This window comes from Tenrec ecaudatus, chromosome 1 (assembly GCF_050624435.1).
Source record: "Tenrec ecaudatus isolate mTenEca1 chromosome 1, mTenEca1.hap1, whole genome shotgun sequence".
NCBI lineage: Eukaryota > Metazoa > Chordata > Mammalia > Afrosoricida > Tenrecidae > Tenrec > Tenrec ecaudatus.
The window spans coordinates 303,914,161-303,935,765 of record NC_134530.1 but is presented as its reverse complement, the minus strand read 5'-3'; positions in this window follow the sequence as shown (position 1 = coordinate 303,935,765).

Sequence of the window (21,605 nt, the reverse complement as noted above, 5' to 3'; positions counted from 1 at the left end):
CCCTATGTAGCAGCTCTATTCCTGTCCTACAGGGTCATCATGAGGCAGCATCCACTCAACGACAGGGACATTTTTGTACCTTGGTGTTTGGTTTTGGTGAGGGCGGCTTGTTCCATTAGAAAGGACCCCTGCTATGCAATTGTTGAGCACTTAGTTGTTAACCTAAAGGAAGGTCCTTCTAATTCGCCTGCCACTCTGCAGGAGAAAAATGAGGCAGTCTGCTTCCCCCAAATGACAGCCATTTAAGCCCACATGGAAGAAGCACATCAGCCTGTGTAACTCAAGGATTGTAAATAACGAAATACAAATCCAAAGAGGGACTGGTATCAGAGCTTAAAGGTAAACACCTGGTTTTCAGAAGGCTACGGGTGACAGTGCAAGCCCAGAATTCATTCTCAGGGTTCCCCCATGGCTTAGACCTCAGGTAGAGCCCCTCTGAGTAAAGTCCAGGGATCTGAGTGGCCCTGCTACCAGACGGAGGACATTGTACAATCAGTTATGGAAGATGCAATTAAGTTACAGTGTGACACTTTATCATGTGATCTCCCTTTTGACTTTTAATTTTAAAATTGTTTCAGTTGTCCTGATTTTTGTGTGGTTGAGGTTTCTCTCTGTTTTGTTTGTTATTGTTATTATTGTTTTTTGGTTTCTTGTATTTATTTCGTATGATTTTCTGTTTATGAAATCCAGGATAGGTAAATTAAAAAGACAGTAAGGGGAGTAACAATTATTTAGGGGCATGGCAGGGGGAGTTGGGGGGAAATAGAGAGCTAACAACATGCATGGGAGCAACCAAAGCCTTGATCACTACAGGAGTCTGCAATTCCCTCTGGCAGGGAGCTGGAGCATCCAGACCCAGGAAGATCCCGGAAACCTTCGAGGTTGGGAGAGTTTGAATGGATTAACATTGGAAAATCAAGATTGCCATGGCTTCTGCCAGTCCTCCTGTCTGTCCTCCACCCTTCCCAACTGTTTCTTTCCAACAATTTATAGGAACAGGGAGCCCAATTGTAAACCACAGACCTGTGGGCCTCAGACGTTTGAATCTGGATGGAGATTTACAGCCCATTCTTTCTAGAGGGCCTCTTTTCTTTTTTAACCCACCTGTGAATGATTTCCACCTGCTTTTGTTCTTTTATTAATTAAGCTATTTATTTATTTATTTTACGTGAGACTCCAGTTGCCCCAAATCATTCCAATAAATGATTGGAAACGAGGACAGAAACACAGTAATAAATGTTTTAAAACTGTCCTTTATAGTAGCGACTTTGTCATTTTCCTTATTATGGATCTGTCTGGATTGCACAAATGTCCCTTTGTGTAGCCAACCTCCATAAACCCATGAGCCAAACAGAGGCTCCATGTGTCTTTGATCCTGTGGGGTTCAGGTGCTTTGGCAGCAGAGCCTGAATCAGCCTGGTTATCAATCCCCTCAGCCTGGTTATCAAAGACTGGAGAAATGGGCACGGACCCACCCGAATGCTACACCTGTTTTATGAAGATGAAGGCTTCTAAGAACTCAATGGAGAACCACCGTGTGTTAAAAATCCATCACTCTTGAGTTGACTCAGGCCCAATGAGACCTTATAGAACAGAAGAGAACTGCTCATTAGTTTCTGGCACTTCACATTTTTAAGAGAGCAAACATTCACATCATTCTCCTTCAGCGTGTCTGCTGGGTGCAAACTGCAGACTTTGTCATGAGCAGCTCAAGGACTGACCCTCAGTGACACCAAGGCTTCATCCTCAACTGATCCTCAGACCCACTGCCTTCAAATTGGTGTAAAGTCTCCGTGGGAGCAGACAGCCTCATCGTTCTCTATTTGAGCAGCTGCTGGGTTTGAGCCACTGACTTGTGGTTAGTAACCCAATGCTTCCATGACCCCAGGAGTCCCATGTTGGGAATGCTCGTTCTGTGTCATGAGTTATGCAATTACATGCAGCAACAATGGAAAAATGAACAACAACAACAACGAAATCAAGCCAGTGGTTCTTCGTTCCTTTCCCTGTGTAATATTTAAATTTTTAAATGCTATTTAATTTATAAGTAATGTATAATATTAAAATGATTTTTTTATTATTAATAGTTACTTGTTTGGGTTTGGCTAAAGGCTCATATAGAACAAATTAGTTTTCCATTCAACAATTCTACACATTTGTTTCATGACATTGACTGCAACGTAACGACACTCTTGTGCCCCTTCCTCCCCTGTGTTTTCTCTTTCCATTTGTCCTTCCTCCCTGTCCCTTCCTGCCTTCCGAACTTTGTGTCCAGGCAAATGCTGCCCTTTTGAACTTGTCTTCTGTTCTTCTTTCTTCTTCTAATCAATTACAGACAGTTCAGCAAAGACGAAGCACACATGGCTAGCAAACACATGAAAGAAAAAAAAAGCTCACTATCCCTAGTCATCAGGGAGATGCAAATTAAACACACAATGAGATAGCACTTTACACCCACAATGCTAGCCCAATTTAAAAACAGAAAACAACAAATGCTGAAGAGGATGTGGACAGATTGGAATTTGTATACACTGCGGGTGGGCTTGTAAATATATACAAGCCCTGTGGAAGACAATAGGGTGATCCTGAAAGCAGCTAGCAATTGGAATCCCATAGGATCCAGCAATATAACTACTACGCATATACCCTAAGAAATAAGAGACACATGAGTGGCTGGATGCTCTCCCATGTTCCTAGCAGTACAGTTCGCAATAGCAAGAAACTGGAAGCTGCCCAAATTCCCAACAGTGGAAGAATGGATAAAGAAACTATAGTACATACATGCAATGGAATGCTACACATACCTAAAGAAACAGTGATGAAAGCATGACATGAAAAGGACCTGGAAACCACTGTGAGGAGTGAAGTTAGTGAATCACAAAAGGACGCATATTGTATGAGCCCACTACTGTAAGGAGAAACACCAGTTAAACAAATCTTAGCGAGGAATTCCCAAACACAGGGATAGAATGTCTGCCTACCGATCATGAACCAATACATCACCCTCTCGTATGTGCATTTCATGAGAACCACCTCCAAAGAGGAAACCTCACCTTGGCTGGAGTCATCCTTCAAGACGGTGGGGGAGGAGAAGACCACCCACGTGATGCTATGCAGCATGGAGACAAAGCTTTGACAAATCAACAGGCCCACCACAGGAACGAGAGGAGGATCTTACAGGAAAATCAATTTAAGACCAGGGGAGGGGAGCACCTATACTTTAGAAGGTGCACTGATATTTCTATTGGCAGGTAAATGGGAGGGTTACCTTTCACATCAGGAAGGGATGGTAAACAATGACTGTGGGGAACCGAAAGGGAGAATGAACCCAGGTCTATGGTTCTGGGTAGACACTTGGGATGCGTTTGTACCAGATCCTCCATGAATTTGTGCCATGATGACCTTAATGCTGGTCTAACAGGGGACACAGCCTCCCCCAAGGTCACCCCAGAAGGGCTGGAAATGGAAGCCTCAATGAGTGAACTGAGCCTGATCTCAAAACTACCCTAGGCCTTGGGACTGAAATACATGAGAGAGGAGAAGAAAGATGGCCATCTCAAGACTGTAGAAATGGGGGTTGGTGGACCTTCAGTGGAACCCCTGGCTTAGTGGGTGTTTGTTTGGGTTTTTGTTGTTGTTGCTCTTATTTTTGCCATAGTAAACCTGAGTCAATCATAATGTGGAGGCAAGAAGATGGATTCTGGGCTCCCATGTGATTCTAGGTCCAATCCAATAACAGTTAGTTATTATAACAGGGCCCTGCGTGATACTGGCCATCACATCAGAACAATGACAACCCATGAATCTTGTCTTATGGGGACTGGATAATTAAACACTGTGCATGTACAAAATGGAATATTATGAATCACCGAAACACAATTATGAGACTGTCAAACACGTCTGGCATGGAAAACATGGCAAGACATTATGTTCAACAAAGTTAGTGAATCTCATAAAGAGAGATATGTCAGCACACCATTATTATAAAGGGGAAGTTAAGCGGGGGGATGATTTTCACAACAAAGGAAAAACCTCTGAATATTATGACAAGGCCAGGGAGAGGGGGCAGGGAAAAGGGGAGGGATGGGGAGGAAGGAGGGAAGGGGTGGGATGGGGAGGAAGGAGGGGGATATAATGGTGGTTGGGAGCGGGGGCAGAGTCGAGTTTATTGGGATACAGCCATTGTTCTGATGTGATGGGCTTGCAACTACATATAATGTGTTTTTCTTTGTATGTATTTCACTCCACAGATAAAAGGGAAAAATAAAAGTTCAGAGGAGAGGCTGCCGAGGGCCAGCTGGCACCAGCACTCGGCGCCCTGGAGGCAATGCCAACTCGTAAGGACTCCGCAGACAGAGTAGAACTGCCCCCGTGGGTTTCAGAGCCTGGAACTCTCTTCAGGAGGCGCGAGTTCTGTTTTTCTCCCACAGAGCAGCTGGTGGTTGTGAATTGGTGGATGCCAGCCCAGTGCATAAGCACTAAGCTACCAGGGCTCAGCGGAGACCAGGGAGCGGGCTTATCTGTGAGATCTGGAGCCATGGAGAAGATGCGACCATTGCTCCAGAACCTACTGATAGAAAAACGAAGAGTGGAGGAAATGCCCTGTTTTCGTCTCCTCTTTTCCGCAGCCAGAATGCCACCGTGCTGTTGCCTGTGTTTACACTGGAATTGGACAAATGTCATTTCCCTGGTATACTTCAAGCAGGGAACAATAATCATAAATGATCTACATGCCCAATTGTAGCGAGTTCAAGGAGCTGATCAAGCAAAATATATAAGCACGGGACTGAACATTTGCGAATCAAATTTGGGCCCAATACACGGACAGTCCCATGCAGGGTGCGTGCTTTCCCGCAGAGAGGTACCGTGTTACATAAGCTCGTGGTACTGGGAGCTGCCTGCAAGGAAATGCCTGGAAAGAGAAGCAGGTCTTCGGTGTGCCTCGCCATGTCCGTCTAAGACGCGGTGGGGACTTTCTGGGACAGAGCTGAAGCGCAGAAGCACTCGGAGTACTTACGACGCTGAGTGTTAGCTTATCTGTGGATACAGATGTGGAGCACAATTTCATGAATCTGACAAAGCAGGCAGCTACTCCGTAGCTAAAAATATCTATTTGGGCCATTTTTAAAAACAATTGGCATACAGAAATTTGAATTTGGATCTAGAAGGCTTTTTTGAAGAACAACCCGGTTTGCATGAACCAATGTGTTTATCTGTAGCGAGTACACGGAGTCTATCTCTGGTTCATTCATAAACACCAGTTGGTTCCCTTTGTTCAGGATTCCACTTCAATATGACTTCCTCTGGCATGCTTTCCCCACTGCTGCATAGTACTCACTAGTGACTGATTAAATTACTCCCTTTTATCCTACATGCTTATTTAATTATACGCTAAAGACACTTGTAACATTCCTGAGAACTTTCATGGCCCCTATTACTTAGTGGTAAGATAATACTAAGATAATACTGGCCAACACACATTTTGGGGCCTCAAATATTAGACTTGTTTCTGGATGTATTTGACCTTCTGACTGCAAAACTGGCACCAGCTTTCCCCATTAGCTGCAGTTTTTGAGATACAGAACGTATGCTTGATACCAATCTTCCCTTGACTTGCCCTTAAAAAATCAGAATATTTTAATGTAATGCTGGCTAGTCAGAGTGAGGAAGTGCCCACTTGCTTTAATAGTTTGTGTTGTGCTAAATACTTAGGTCAGGTTATACTTCACCTGGTGTCCTGTGATCCAAGGATATATCGGAAGAGCACAAATTGCATGAACTTGGGATTTTCCCCGAGTATCACTTCGCTTTTATTAGGAACTGACTAGCAAGTAGCTTGAAATTTTTTATCTGAACATAAGAGTCACTGTGTAATAAATAAAGAGGCTTGGTGGCATACTAGGTTATGTATCTGACTGCTATCCAGAAAGTCAGCAGTTTGAGCCCACCGGCCGCTCTGCAAGAGAAAGATGAGACTTTCAGCTCCCTTGCTGATTTATCAGCTCAAACACGCACAGAAGTTCCACTCTGCCCTATTGGGTTGCCATGCATTGTAATCAACTGAACAATAGTGAATTTGGTCCAATAAATTGAGATTGAAATGTTCTGAAACCCCAAACGCATCTGTCAGAGTTCAGACTCCTTTATTACAATGAAAATGCTCCAGTCTTGTTATAAGATGCCTCAACTTCTTCACTTGTGCACAGAAACTCCCCAAAGAGAAGTTAAAAGTCTTTCTTACCTCTGAAACACTTAACATGAATTATTCATTGACACCTATATCTTTTAAAAGGTGTTCTCCACCACCACCACCACCACCACCACCACCACCACCACCATAAAAAAAAAAAGGTGTTCTGAACTCATGCCTTCCATAAATATTCATTTTCGATGTTCTATTCTTCTCGCGCTGTGCTCTAGCTTGGCCGCATCCATCATGTAGCATCCATTATGCAGAATACATCTATTTTGCATAATTACATATGGCTATGTGAGTCTATAATACTTATGGACTAGTATTAGACTCATGGACTTGAGTTGGGCTGTTTTCTTGATATATAATTACTTCTGATTTGTCTGTCTAGTCCACCCAGCCTAAGAAGCAGGTTTTACTGTCGTGAAATACATTAATGTTTTCCACATAACATTTTGCACTTTGGGGACCACTTAAAAAGATTTTCTCATTTCAAAATGATAAATAGATTCTCCCACACTCTTTTTGCTGGCTTAGTAATTTTACCTTTGGCATTTCTATCCTTTTCTATCTGGAGTTTATCTTTGCATACAGTAAACCATAAAAATACAACTCTATTTTTGTAGCCTATATGTAGCTCCATTCAAACAAAAACCAAACTCATTGTTTCCAGTCCATACTGACTCGCAGTGAGCATACAGGACAGGGTAGAACTTCTTCTATGAGTTTCTCAGATTGTAACTCTTTACAGGTGCAAGAAGCCTTGTTCTTCTCCCAGTTTGCTCCACATCATTTATTAAATAAGTTCTCTATTTCTCTTAGATTTGTGGTACCACCTATATCACATAACACCATTTAAAAATATTTCTAAATATGTCGATGAACTTTCTACTCGATTCCATTAGTTGCTCTTGCACCAATACCACATAATTTGTATTAATATGGCTTTGCAATGAATTTTATTATCTGGAAGGGTTACTGCTGCCAATCCCCTCTCTCGCTGACTATTCTTTTGCAAAACTGACTTCATTTTTCATAGGAATTTAGGGATAATTTGCCAAGTTCCTTAAAAATCTGGCTGTCTATATGTTTTTGTTTTCAATTTTTTATTTTATTTTATTGGGGGCTCTTACAGCTCTTATCACAATCCATACATATATCCACTTTGTCAAACACATCTGTACATATGTTGTCATTAACTTTTGCCTTTTAATTGATATTATAAATAAATTAAAGTTGGGATGCTTGAACATATCAGCAACCATGAATGTGGTGCATGTTTCTTTTATGTCTTTTAATACAATTTAATATTTTTCATCATTATACACTTTTTGTAAAGTTGATTCTCAGATACAGTAGAATTCTGCTATAATTGCAGATTTAATTTCTAGTTCATTATTGCTGTCATAGAACAGCACTATGGATTTATTTTTTAAAATTTTGTGAATCCAGCACAGCAGATGATCAGTTTCACATTCAACCATTAACACACTTTTACTTCATCTCATTCATTACAATCCCCTCCTTGTACCATAGCGTATCCCACGTCCTTCCTGTGTTTCCTACTTCCCTCTTCTCTTCCTCCTCGCCCTTCAGAAATTTGTCCTTGACAGGTGTCTCTGTTGATTTCAACGGGTTGATTGTTCTAAGGTGTGTGCACCCCCCTGGGGTTATTGTTCACCTTCGATACCTGCCAATTGTTTGGCTGAAAATGAAGGGGTGTGAGCTCCTGTCTAGCCCTGAAGAGCGACTATAAGCCAGTTTCTTGGGAATTCCATCTGTCTCTGTCTAAGCAGTAAGTCTGGTTGTTTTTATGATCTTGACTTCTGTTCCACAACTTCCTCCACTTTATAGAGAACCATCTAATGTGAACCTTTTGGGGAAAAAATGGTGGTATTTAGACAGCACTGAGTTCTTCTGATCTCAGGGTCAGGGATGCTGATGTTTGCTTGCTCCATTACTCCACTGGACTCATTGTTTCCATGTGTCTTCAATTTTTATCACTTTTCCTTGCTCTGGGACCTGAACATGAATCAAGAGGCAGTTGTGCAGGGAGAGACCAATAGTTGCACCGAAAGCTCATGATGGCACTCATGAGCCTTTAAGATCCCAGTTGCTATTCACTGAAGTAAGATATAGAGCATTGTGTTTCAGGGGCTATGTTATGCCAACTGACCTTAGTGTCCCCCAAAACAATGATCCTGGGTCCCAAGACCCAGTGGCCCAATCTCTCACGGTGTTTGGCTGTGTCTAAGAAGATTAATAACTTTACCCCTGTACCTTGCACCACATTCACAGGTATATTGGCAGCAAAGGTAGGTATCATGGGCAACTGTTCTCCGTCAAACTTACATACATTTGTGGATATACTCTCTCCATCCCTTCCCACATCTGTTCGGTCTGCATGACTATTCATTTATCGCCATTATTGGCACATCCATATTTTTCCTTTGTAAAAACATTTGTAATAAATTGAAATCCTTATTACCAGTGATAAAGGCTTGTTTTACTATGGATACTTCTAGATGTCAGTAGACTTCTGGATGGTATTGTCATGTATATTCATCTCAGGTTGTTGCTTAATGTTGCTTCTGTGTCTGAATAACTCCCTTCCTTTAATATTTCTTGGATGGTTTATCTGGTGGTTATAAATTCCTTTTATTGTCTTGTTTATCTGGAAATACCCTGTTTTGCCATTGTATTTGAGGGACAGTTTTGCTGGGTATATCATTCTTGCAATCAATTATTTTCTGTCAGAATTTTGTATGTATCATCCCGTTGCCTTTGTGCCTCCAGTGTTTCTGTTTAGCAAACAGAGCCAAGTCTTGTTGTTTCTCTTTTGTAGGTAGCCTTTTGTTTTTCTGGAGCTTCTCTTAGGCTCCTCTCCTTATTTTCAGTTTTAGAAAGTTTAGTTATGTCATGTCCTGGTTATTTTCTCTTGGATAGATCCTGTTATTGGTTAGTTCCACATCTTCAATATGTATCTTTTCATCTTCCATGATGTTAGGGAAGTTTTCTTTCAACAAATCTTTGATAATTTTTACCTGTACTTTTATTGGTACCTTGTTTGGTTCTGAAATTTGAATCACACTTAAATTATTCCTCCTGGTGGTGTCTCACATAATATTTAACCTTTCTTTAGAGTTTTTAATATTGATCTTTTGGAACATCGTGCAAAGACCTAGAATTAGAAAACCCCAAATAAAGAACACACAGTATATCTTAAATTGAAAATAAAAATACAAATCATGCCTGGGGTTTCAATTTTGAAAGATTCTACAGGCAAAATCTTGAACGATGCAAGATGCATCCAAAGAAGATGGAAAAAGGACACAGATTCACTGCACCAGACCGAACTAGTCTGTCTTCAACCATTTTAGGAGGTAGCATATGATAAAGGGCCAATGGTGCTGAAGGAAGAATTTCAAGCTACACTGAAAGCCTTAGCCAAAAGCAAAGCTCCAGGAATGGATGAAATACCAATTGAAATGTTTCAACAAGCTGATGAAGCACTGAAAGCATTTACTTACCTATATCTGAAAATGTGGAAGAGAACTACTTAGTCAATTGACTGAAAGAGATCCATATATAGCATTGAGTTAGTTTATTGTGCCAACCTGGCCTATAGACACATGTGGGGTTAATTGAAGGGCGGAGAGATAAATGGCTCTGTGAGCCTCACCTTTCTAGTCTCTTGTTTTCTGATGGTTGGATCAGAGTGCAGCTGCCTTAGCCAGTTCCCTGCTTCAGCTGGCAAGGCTCACTTCCTGCAAGACACCCCTGAGGAGAAGCCACATGGACCTACCCCGATGCAGTCCTGGGTGCTGGAGCAGCCGTGTGGAGACCCCTGCCAGCACTGAGATGTTTACACGTTCACTGATTCGGCTTTCCTCCTGCAGTCAGCATCATTGTGTCTATTTAGTGAGATGGAGGAGGACTTTGTGGATTGGTGTCAGACATATGGGTTCATGTTGGACTTGTGGGCTTGGGCAGCACTGGGTTGGGAAGTTTTCTTGATGTGCACTTACCCTTCATATAAAACTCTCTCTTATGCATATGAGTTTCTGTGGATTTGTTTTTCTAAAGTACCCAGACTAACACAAGAATCCATTCCAAAGAAAGGTGACCCAACAGAATACCCAAATTATTGTGAAATATCATTGATATCACATGCAGGCAAACTTTTTCTGAAGCTCATCCAACAATGGTTACAGCTGCCTGAGGTTCTGGTGGGATTCAGCAGAGGATGTGGATCAAGGGATGTTATTGCCAATGTCAGGTGGATCTTCATTGAAAGCAGAGACTACCAGAAAGGTGCTTACTTGTGTTTCATTGACTGTGCAAAGGCATTTGATTGTGTGGCTCATAACAAATCATGGATAGCCGTGAGAAGAATGGGAATTCCAGAATGCTTCCTTGTGTTCATGTGGCACTTGTACACAAATCAAGAGACAGTGGTACAAACAGAATGAAGGAATACTGCCTGGCTTAAAATTAGGAGCCGTGTGCATCAGGGTTAAATGCAGAGTTTAAAATTAGGAATGGTGTGCATCAGGCAAGGATGGTGAGACTTTGTCTCACATACTTTGGGCATGTGGCTTGGAGAAACCACTGCCTGGAGAAGGACATCATGCTAGATAAAGTGGATCAGGGGCAATGAAAGAGAGGAATCCCTTTGACAAGCTGGATTGACACTGTAGCTGCTGCTGCCATGGTCTGAAGCATAAGGACATTTGTGGGCTAGTGCAGGACCATGCAGTGTTTCCTTCCGTTGTGCATAGGGTCACAATGGGTAGGAACTGACTCAATGGCACCTAACAACACACATTAGTCTCCATATTAGATGCAGTTGCTGATCTCAAAATGCTGATGGAATACCTCCATTCCTCATTTGTTGACACGGCTAAGTTCCAAAGACCAGGTTGTAATTTGAAATTAGTTATGCCAAAAGTAAGGATGAACACATTGTCTCACAAAATGGGGAGGGATTACATCTTTATATAGCTGCTAAACCACTGAGAATCATGTTCCATCCAAGTGACAAACCTCACTATCATGAAGCCGGTGCTATTGTTACCTCTTACCATTTCTTACTGCCAGGTACACATTGATAATGTACATAATGGTCACATGGTAGACTTTTTTGCTACTTTCCTAAATGTGAATCATCAGTAAGTGAGGAGCAGGTTTAAATATACAAAAATTTAAATCCAACAATTTACAATCGGTATGATGAAGATGTCTAGATCTTCATCCTGGGACTCTGATTTAGATTTGAGACTTAGATATTCAACTATGCACTTGAGCTGTCCAAATACGTGCAGGTAAAATTTAACATGGCCAAAACCCCTGGCAAAGTTGGCTTCTCCTGATGGATCACACATGGTAAAAATAGCAACTCCTAGTTGCTCAAGTTAAAATATTAAAGCCATTCCTAAGTCCCCTCTCTCACTCTAGGTGCGTGTATTGTTTCCCTTCTCTTCCTCACATCGAATCCTTCAAGACATCGGTTATTTCGATTTTTGGAATACATTGAGGATGGTAATCATTATCAGCCCTCACTGCTACCACCTTGGGCAAAATGACTAATGCTTCCCCCTCCGCCCCCCCCACCTGAGCATCACTGCAACAGTATCTCATCTGATCTCTTTGCCACAGTCTTTGCTCAGCTATAGCCTACTCTCATCCCAGTCAGCATAACTCTTTAATAATTCCTCATAAATTCCCTCTACTCTTGTCTCACATCTATGATTCTCTCCACTGATTCCATTTTTCTGGAAGCCATCCTCCTTGCTATCCCATTGAAGTGTGAAGCACATCCTTGTCTGCTCCCATAAGGTTGGACAGCCTTAGAAACCCTGGATAGGATCACAACGAGTGGAAATCTCATAGATAGCCGTGGATTTGGGTTTTGGGCTGCCTAGCATGCTACTCTTTGGGTCGTCACAGGGCTTGTTGCCTTACTCCATTCCTATTTGTGCTCCACTAGGGCATTGTCAGTAGACTTTTCCTGATTCCCATATATAAAACCGCATTTCCCCTAGAAATCTCAAGTTTCCTTAACTTGCTTCATTGAATTTTCTAGTCGTAAGCACAAAATGATAGACTCTTTTCACTTGCTGTCTTTATTTCTGAACTCTAGCCTAAGCTCCAAGAGAGCAGGGACTTGGTCTGTTTGGTTCAACAGTGTGTCTTCAGTATGCATAACCCATTTCTCCTTTAGGGTTTCTTAGAGGGAAGGAACTGTGCTGGACACGCCCATCTGTTTCTCCCATTTTGTATGCAAAGTAGTTACTCAATATATACTTGTTTAATTGAACTATTTATCTCACACTCAACAAACATCTGTGTTTTTATAATTCCTGGATTAACAAGTATGAGAAAATGCAGATCACATTTCCCTACAATCTACAGTTACATTTTAAGTATAAAGCAACTTTGAGCTTCAGTAGAAAGAAATGGGGAAAGGGATTCAAATGCCCAAACAATTGACTTTAGCTTGCTTCAATATATTTTTTAATTGTGGTAAAAATATAGAGTAAATCATTTGTCATTTCAGCCATATTTGCATGCACACGTCAGTGACATCAATTACATTCACCATGTCTAGCTTGCCTAAGTTGTCTCTGTACTATTAATATGGTCTTCCATTACATATTGCTTTATATTCCTTAGGGACCTTTGTGTTTTTTGTTTCCTACAATTCTTACAATCATTTGGTGCCATGGCTTACCAAATATCACACAGCTATGGAATAGTAGGGCCTCAACTCATACTAAATTCTAATTCCAAGGCTATTTTTTGAATCCTATATAATCTTCCTAGCCGTTTCTATATTTAAACACCCCATGTTATGTTCTGAAGTGTCGCTTTTCCACGAACAATCTTGTACCATGTGTTCCACATCTGTGTTCATTCGGGGCTTTTTAGAACAACATCGTAAATGTATACAATGCAATTTGGACTCGTTGCCCAGAGAAGAGAGTTTGATTCTCCATTTCCCTGCAAAAATGAAGGAGACGCTACTGTCTCACAGAGCAGGTGGTAAGCATTAATCGCGGTAGCTTGCGATGCTGATCCAGACCTGCCAGATGAGCGAGAAGATAGGGCAGGGCCATAATTGTTGCTTTTGGTCTTCACCTTTCAGTTGGTATTTTCAGGCATAGCCCCGTGTTCGCTAAATTACGTTTTCTAAAATGCAAAGCTGATGACCTTTGTTCCCTTTTAAATTTTTTTTTTAAGACCAGCTCATCTCTTCTATTTGCCTTTTCTTTTTCAGGGAATCCTCCACCCAAGTTCCTTGCTATCGCTTCCATCCATATTTCCGCTGATGTCCGGAGGATGGAAAACAGCAAGAGCGGTGGGCTGGACACCATGGTCTTCATTCTTCTCTTGGACACTTGTCACCTTGGACTTAATGGTCAGAGTATTTTGTTTCTCTGAAATTCGTGGTAGCAGATGTAAGACACTGGATTGTTGGCGAGGTACAGCTGACATTGTGTCCACACAAACCATGCAGTATGAGTGCTGAACCGCCCAGTCCTTCCCTGTCTCTTCCAGGGGGTCTTCATGACCATGCTTCCTCCCTCCAGTGGGGAAACCACAAAAAGGAACTCTCTGTAAGGCACAGCCCACCTTTCTCCCATCTGGAATGCTTCCACAGTCTGGAGAAGAAGCCATGTATCCTCGCTCTGCAGTCTCATGCCACCACACGCTTCACAAACCCTCGCCCCGGGAGGAGGGCCACATTGGTCATTGCTGTCGTCCTTGCTGTTGTTACCAGTTGTTGAGTTGGCCCCCAACCCCATGCACACAGAAATCCAGCGCTGCCCGGTCCTGTACCAACTCCACGAGCAGTCAGTGGTCGATCAAATGATTGTATCCATTGACTGATCTTTGGAAGTCAATGGTCAAGTCTTGCTTCCTAGTGGGTCTTACTTTGGAAACTCCACTAAAGTGTATTCAGCATCATAATCACACGAAAGTTTGCGCTGACAGATGACCCGTGGCCGCACGTGGGGGCATCAGATCCTGGTCTCCTGCATGGGAGGAGAGAATTGTACCACTAAGCCTAAATATCCGTGGCTGCAGCCTTGCTTCCGCCAATCAGCAGACAGTGTTACTTCCATCACAGACTCCCCCTTTCTCATGCTGTTCCCTAAGCCGGGTGAGCTGTGAAGGTGCCATTTGGGCCATTCCAGGGGCCAGGCTTCTTGGTAGTGGTAAGCGGACACCAGCTAATTCGAATTTCAGGAGAGTTCAGAATTTTAGTGATATCCATTGTAAAGTTTCTTTAGAAGATGGACCGTAATTGGGGTTGGTATGATATGTGCTACTTCTCACAGGAATACGATCACCTCTAACCTAGTACTTCTACAGCCACAAGCTCCTCTTTACCTAAGTTAGACAGCAAGACATGTTGTGGGATTATTGCCTTTGTTGCTGTGGGCTCAAGTTCACTGAGGGTTGGAGGTGGGCCAAGTGTTTTGATTGTCCTTGATTGTTTTTTATACAATCACTTTACATGTGCAGTTGTTAATTTCATATGAAAAATGGAATCCATTAAAAAAGAATAATAAACTCAAGGTAACTCAGTGGAGACTTATTGCTTTAAGTTCCCAGAAAATATTTTGTCTATTAAACGGTGACCTTTCATTTATTTGGGGGGTTTAACATTTATAATACTCTCTGATTGTACGGTTCTTGATCTTGGGAGAGTGCCACATATTTGTATACTCATCAGATATAAGACTATCACTTTTAAGGGCTGTGTTAGGCAGGGTTCTCTAGAGAAACAAAACCAGGACACTTATGATTTTATATAAATATATGAAAGGATAGGTTTATATGGCGAGAAGAAATTTAACAACTAATTAGTTCACACAGCAGTACAGAGAGTTCAGTTTAACTTACTTCTGTGGAATTATTAATATACTGGAAGTCCTTCAATTAACCTGGGCTGCCAGGTCCAAGGTCAAGGAAGCAGACAGCAGAGTCCTGCCTGGGGCAAGGCAAGCAGAGTCTGCCCACAGGCAGCAAGCATCAGGGTGGGTCACCAACAGTCAGTAGCCCAGGAGCTTAGCTAAGCAGGCTCAGACGGGATATGGAACACAAGAAATGCAATCCTATGGAATCCCCCAGCCTCAAGCTCAAGCAATGTACAATGGATGCCCCAGCAGTGTGGTGAAGCAGGTCTCGAAGGAGCCTCAAGCTCTAACAACACGATCCATGGGTTGGCCTGGCCCACAGGTACGGTAGCTCACAGGATTAGGCAGAGAACTAGCCACAGAAGCAGCACTCCTGCTCCAGCACGCTCTGGTCACCAGAGAGCAAGAGAGAGGGGGGCGGGCCTTGAAGAGCCATATTTTTTGTCCTCCAATCAGTGACCTGATTATCCCACATGTTCCTATTGGCCAGGTTGGCACAATAAACCTACCTATCACAAGGGGACTATCTATAATCCTGAGCACCAGTTTGTCCCTGCACAAAACTTTAGCATAGTTATGTCTATATATTTTAACAAAACCCACAAGTTATGCTTCTGCTAGGAAACAGCTGCTATGGTTATCACCCAGCAGTCAAGGCACTGGAATCTGAGTGTCCTTAAAAGTCTTCATCACGAGGCTTACTCTTCTAACAGTAAGAACGTCCTTGCCATTAAGATGGTTCCAACTCCTAGAAACCCTAGACAGCTCTGTAGGTAGAGGTAGATCTAAGGCGTGACAGCTATGACATGTGTCCTGGGTACCACTTGAAGGGGGTACAAATGAGTAGGTTTCATGAATAATTCTAGTTTCCAAAATCAACTGTGAGGGATCATTCAGCAAGATACAACGGTTCATTTTATATTTGAAAGACTTAATGACCAATATGAAGACTGGGGGATCAGGATTGGAGGCAGGCTTATGAACAGCCCGAGATATGCTGATGGCACAACCTTGCTTGCTGAACTCGAGGACTCGAAGCACTTGATGAAGACTGAGGATTAGAGCCTCAGTATGAATTACAACTCAGTGTAAAGACGACGGAATTCCTCCCAACTGCACCAAGTGGCAATACTATCACGATCAATGGAGAAAAGATTAAACTTGTCAAGGTTTTTGCCTCACTTGGATCCACAACCAATGCTCATGAGACCGGCAGTCAAGAGAGCAAAGGACACATTGCACTGGGTCAATGTGCTGCACATGACCTCTTTAAAGTGTTGCATAGCAAGGCTACCTTGGGGACTGAGGGGGGCCTAACCCAAGCCATGCTGTTTTCCATTGCATCATATGCACATGGAAGCTGGAGAGAGAGTCCCAGAATACGGAAGATGAAAGCAGAATTGATCCATTTGAATTGTGGTGCTGGCAAATGGTACTGAAAATACCACGAATGCCAAAAGAACAAACAAATTGATCTCGAAGTACAGCTAGAATGCTCCTTAGAGGTCAGGATTGAAAGACTTTGTTCTTGAACTTTGGACATGTTGCCATGAGAGACCAGTTCCTGGAAAAGGGCAGCGTGCTTAGTAAAGTAGCAGGCAGCAAAAAAGAGGAAGACCTTTTATAAGATGAACTTACAACAGTGGTTGTTGGATGGGCTCAAATATAAGAACAATTGTGAGGTTAGCCCAGGACTAGGCAGTGTCTTGTTCTGCTGTACATATATATGAGTCAGCACTGAACAACAATTACAGTGGGTCAAGGAGCCTTGACGGTCTAGTGGCTTTTGTGCTGGTCTGCTAACAGCAGGGTCAGAAGTTTGAAACCACCAGCTGCTCCATGGGAGAAAGGTGAGGCTTCCTGTTCCTGAAAAGATTCTAGCATCAGAAACCCACAGAGGAAATTCTACCCTCTCTTATAGGCTCACTATGAGTAGAAATGGACTCAATGACGGTGGCCTTTTTTATGGGTCAAAGCAGACTAAGTGATCCTGTTCTGCTGAGTGTAAAAAAGGAGGAGAAAATGACTTTAAGCACAGTATAAACCAGTTATCAGTGAAAATAAGCAAGGTATGTTTGTAAATTCCATGTGGTGCCATCATGTGCCAAGTCGAAGATAAATGAGCTTCACTTGTATTTTTGAGCTGACATGATAATAAAATTTGGATGAGACTCAATTTCAGTGCATCCCACAGGTGCTCCATGCCATAGATAATGCCCATGCCTATAGGAAAGGGGAGAGCTACCCCATAGGCTTTCCAAGGCTGCAAATCTTATTTTTTTAAATCATTTTATTTGGGGCTTGTACAATTCTTATCACAATCCATATATACATCCATTGTGTCAACCACATATGTACATTTGTTGCCATCATCATTCTCAAAACATTTGCCTTCTACTTGAGCCCTTAATGTCGGCTGCTCACTTCCCCCTCCCTCCCCTCCCTCTCATGAACCCTTCATAATTCATAAATTATTATTATTTTGTTATATGTTACACTGTATTAAATCTCCCCCCGCCCTCTTCTCTGCTGTCCATACCCCAGGGAGGAGGTCATACATAGATTCTTGTAATCAGTTCCCCCTTTCTACCCCACATTCCCACCACCCTCCAGGCATCACAACTGGTCCTGAAGGAGACATCTGTCCTGGATTCCCTTTGTTTCCAGTTGCTATCTGTACCAATGTACATCCTCTGGTCTAGCCAGCTTTGTAAGGTAGAGGTGGGATCATGACAGTGGGGCGGGGGGGAAGAATCATTTAAAAACCAGAGGAAAGTTATATGTTTCATTGTTGCTACCCTACATGCTGACTGGCTCATCTCCTCCCCTCAACCCTTCAGTAAGGGGATGTCCAGTTGCCTACGGATGGGTTTTGAGTCTCCACTCCACATTCACCCACATTTGCAATGATATGATTTTTTGTTCTTTGATGCTTGATACCCGATCCCTTCAACAGCTTGTGGTCATAGAGGCTGGTGTGCTTCTTCCATGTGGGCTTTGCTTCTGAGCCAGATGACCACTTGTTTATCTTCAAGCCTTTAAGACCCCAGATGCTATATCTTTTGATAGCCTGGCACCATCAGCTTTCTTCCCCTTTTTTGCTTATGCACACATTGCAAATCTTTACAATAGCACATTGCCACATTATTATGCCAAAGAGCAGAGAGTGTGGTACATTAGAATTTCCGACCTTTCAGTTAGCCTCTGAGGTCTTAGCCACTGAGCCAGTAAGGCTATTTTCTTCCAGAAATACCATGATTTAGGTCTCTGTTCTTTGTGGGGCCCCATTCTTCTTGAGATCAGTCTGAAGGGAACCAGTGGTGGGTCGCATTCTGCACTTAAAACTCCAGACCTAGCTCAACTGCTTTCCCTCTATCTCCCTATCAGAATCCAGTCTGGGATGTGCCTGAGTGGCCTCCCTTCCAGGAGAGAATTCCAGGCCTCTCTTTTTGAATTTCAGCCCTCAGTCTTATCTATTGGCTGTGTCTTTCCTGAGACTACTTGATCCTTCAGACATGCCTGAATCTCATATGATTTAGGCCCTTACTCTTAGGTCTTTGCCTCCTGATTGCTGTGTCATTTGTCCTGGATTCTCACTTGAGCTATCATTTATATGAAAGCCAGTTCATCCCTCCCCAATCCAACTCTCAACCAGCATGCTACCCCGACATTCACCTTTTATGACTACAGTGCAGTGCTTATACACCATAGTGTTTTCTCAGGTCATAATTCCCATATCATTAAGTTGAAAGACATGCTGATGTCCTTCTCTAGGGGTTGGTCCCTCCTCATAAGAAATTCAAAGTATGTGAGATGAAGTCTCACCATTCTTGCATCTAAGCAAGATTCTGACTGCATTTATTCCAAGACAGTCACATTAGCTCTTCTTGAAGTCCATGATCTATTCAATATTCTTTGTTCATCCACAGCCATCAAGTCACTCCTAACTCATGGTGATCCTATAGGACAAAGTAAAACAGCTAACCTCCAATGGTTGGCAATCAACTACAAAATTCTCAACAAAATCCTTCCGGGTTCTGTCTTCACCAACACCATCATTCAATTGCATGAATTGACTCAGTGGTTATGACAATGGATTGAAACATGGCAATGATTGTGAGGATGACACAGAATTGGGCAGCTTTTTCATCTGACATCAAACAAAAAGGGTTGCTATGAGTTGAACTCATTCAAGGGCCCCAATAACCATATATTTAGTCGGGCAATTTGCATCCCTGTTACGAAGCCCCTGGGCATAATGGATTATGAGTTGGATCACTAACTACAAGGTTAGCAGTTCAAACCCACCATTTTTCTCCAGGTGAGAAAAATGAGCCCTTTTCCTTGCTCCCAAAGATTCACAGCCTTAGAAACCATAAATAGGAACACGATGAGTCAGTATTGCCTCGATGGCAGTGAGTTGAAAATGAAGAGTAACAGCGTGGGAAAAATGGCTAATGTGCTCACAGCTGCTAGTAGGAAGATTAAAAGTTTGAATCCATTTAGAGATACTTGGTGGGGGGAGGAGGAGGCGGGTCTATGGTGATCTACTTCAAAAAAGTCAGTCACTGACACCCCTATCAGAGAGATGTGGGATACTGATAAGAAAGTCAACTCAGAAGAGGGGAGAGGGGCACACCCTGGGGATCCAGGCCAAGTGCCATAGAACACTAGGGCATTTGATCCTGACCCCTCAAGGCACACAGCATGCTCCAAAGGCTGCACCAGAGAGACCCGATACAGAAACTCCATCAGGTGAATTGGACTGTACTTCAAACACACCTGTAACCTGAGGGACATAAGACTGAAAATTCATGGTGTTTGAAGAAGCAGCAGACAGTTAGACTTAGAGTATTGAACTGTTGGTAGGCAGGCAATAGTTGGCTGAGGTAGTTAGTTTATTGTGCCAACCTGGCCAATAAACTCATGTGGGGTTAATTGAAGGGTGGAGGGATAAATGGCTTGGTGAGCCTCGCCTTTCTAATTCTCAGGTCTCTTGCTTTCTGATGGTTGGACCAGGGTGCAACTGCCTTAGTCAGTTCCCTGCTTTAGCTGGCAAGATTAATTTCCTGCAAGACATCCCAGAGGAGAAGCCACATGGACCTACCCCGATGCAGCCCTGGGTGCTGGAGCAGCTGTGTGGAGATCCCTGCCAGTGCTGAGATGCTTACACATTCACTGACTCTGATTTCCTCCTGCAGTCGGCGTCATTGTGTGTGTTTTGTGAGATGGAGGTGGACTTTGTAGATTGGTGTTGGACATATGGGTTAATTAATGGGTTAATGATGGACTTGTGGGCTTGGCGAGCACTAGGTTGGGATGTTTTCTTGATGTGCACTTGCCCTTTCTATAAAACTCTTTTACATGAGTTTCTGTGGCTTTGTTTCTCTAATGTACCCAGACTAACACACTGGCTTATAGGACATATAAGACATCAATGCTCTATATGCTATATTAAGATACGTATTATTCCAGCAAACCTGTGACTGACAGGGAATATTATTGTAAAATTTCCCTGACAACCAACTCCCATCGTTTATATAAAGAAATGAAAGGTTTTTTTTCTGTGCACGTGAATAATTCAGGTGTTTATATATGGAGCTAGGCTGCATTGGTCCAATATCCCTCTCTCAACAGAGTTTTAAAAATTTAGTACCAGGGGCTAATCAATGACCATATTAATGGAGGATCTCTATGCTCTAGGGAGGTGATTGATCAGAGGCTCTACCATAAATAAAGAAGGAGGTCTCTAAAGAGATTCAAGGGAAAATTATATAAAACAACAACAGCAACAACAGATTCAGAAATGAGTTTGGGGCTCATGCTCAATCTTAGCTCTGATTTAAGAACAATTCATTCTTACATCACGGCCCTGCTCAGCACCCGCCCTCAGGAAGGGAACACAGGAGACACAGGTGCTATATAGCAAAGTGTGGTGAAGAAATTAGAGGGGGCCTGGCTACCAGATAAAAGAACATCTTTTTAAAGGCTTATTTTCAATCAAGCAGCCATCGAAGTGAGAGGTCAACTTAGTCCACGTGGAAGAAGCACACTAACACCAGTGACCAAAAGATTGTAAAAAAATTTAATTCAAAGCTGAAGGGGAGAATAGTATCAGAGCCCAAGTTGTGAGCTTCTGGTTTTCAGAAGGTTGTGGAGGACACATCTGTGAGATCTACATAGGAAACAAGCCTCTGCTGATTTCCCTCTATTTATAATAGAGGGGTGGGAGGAGACTGGTGACCAAACAGAGAGCATTGGAGAGGTGATTATAGGAGGTCAAAATGATAAACCTGACTTGAACGGTTAAAACCTTGTCAGTTGATTCCTCCTCTGATATATGTTGGGTCTAATCTGGTTTTCAATATTTTCTGGGGTTTTTTGTTGTTTTTTCCATATTGGGGTTTATCTCTGCTGTTTTATTCTCATTGGGGGTAACCCTCTTCAATTTCTGTTGTATGTGTTTTTGTTTTTCAGTGTTTGAA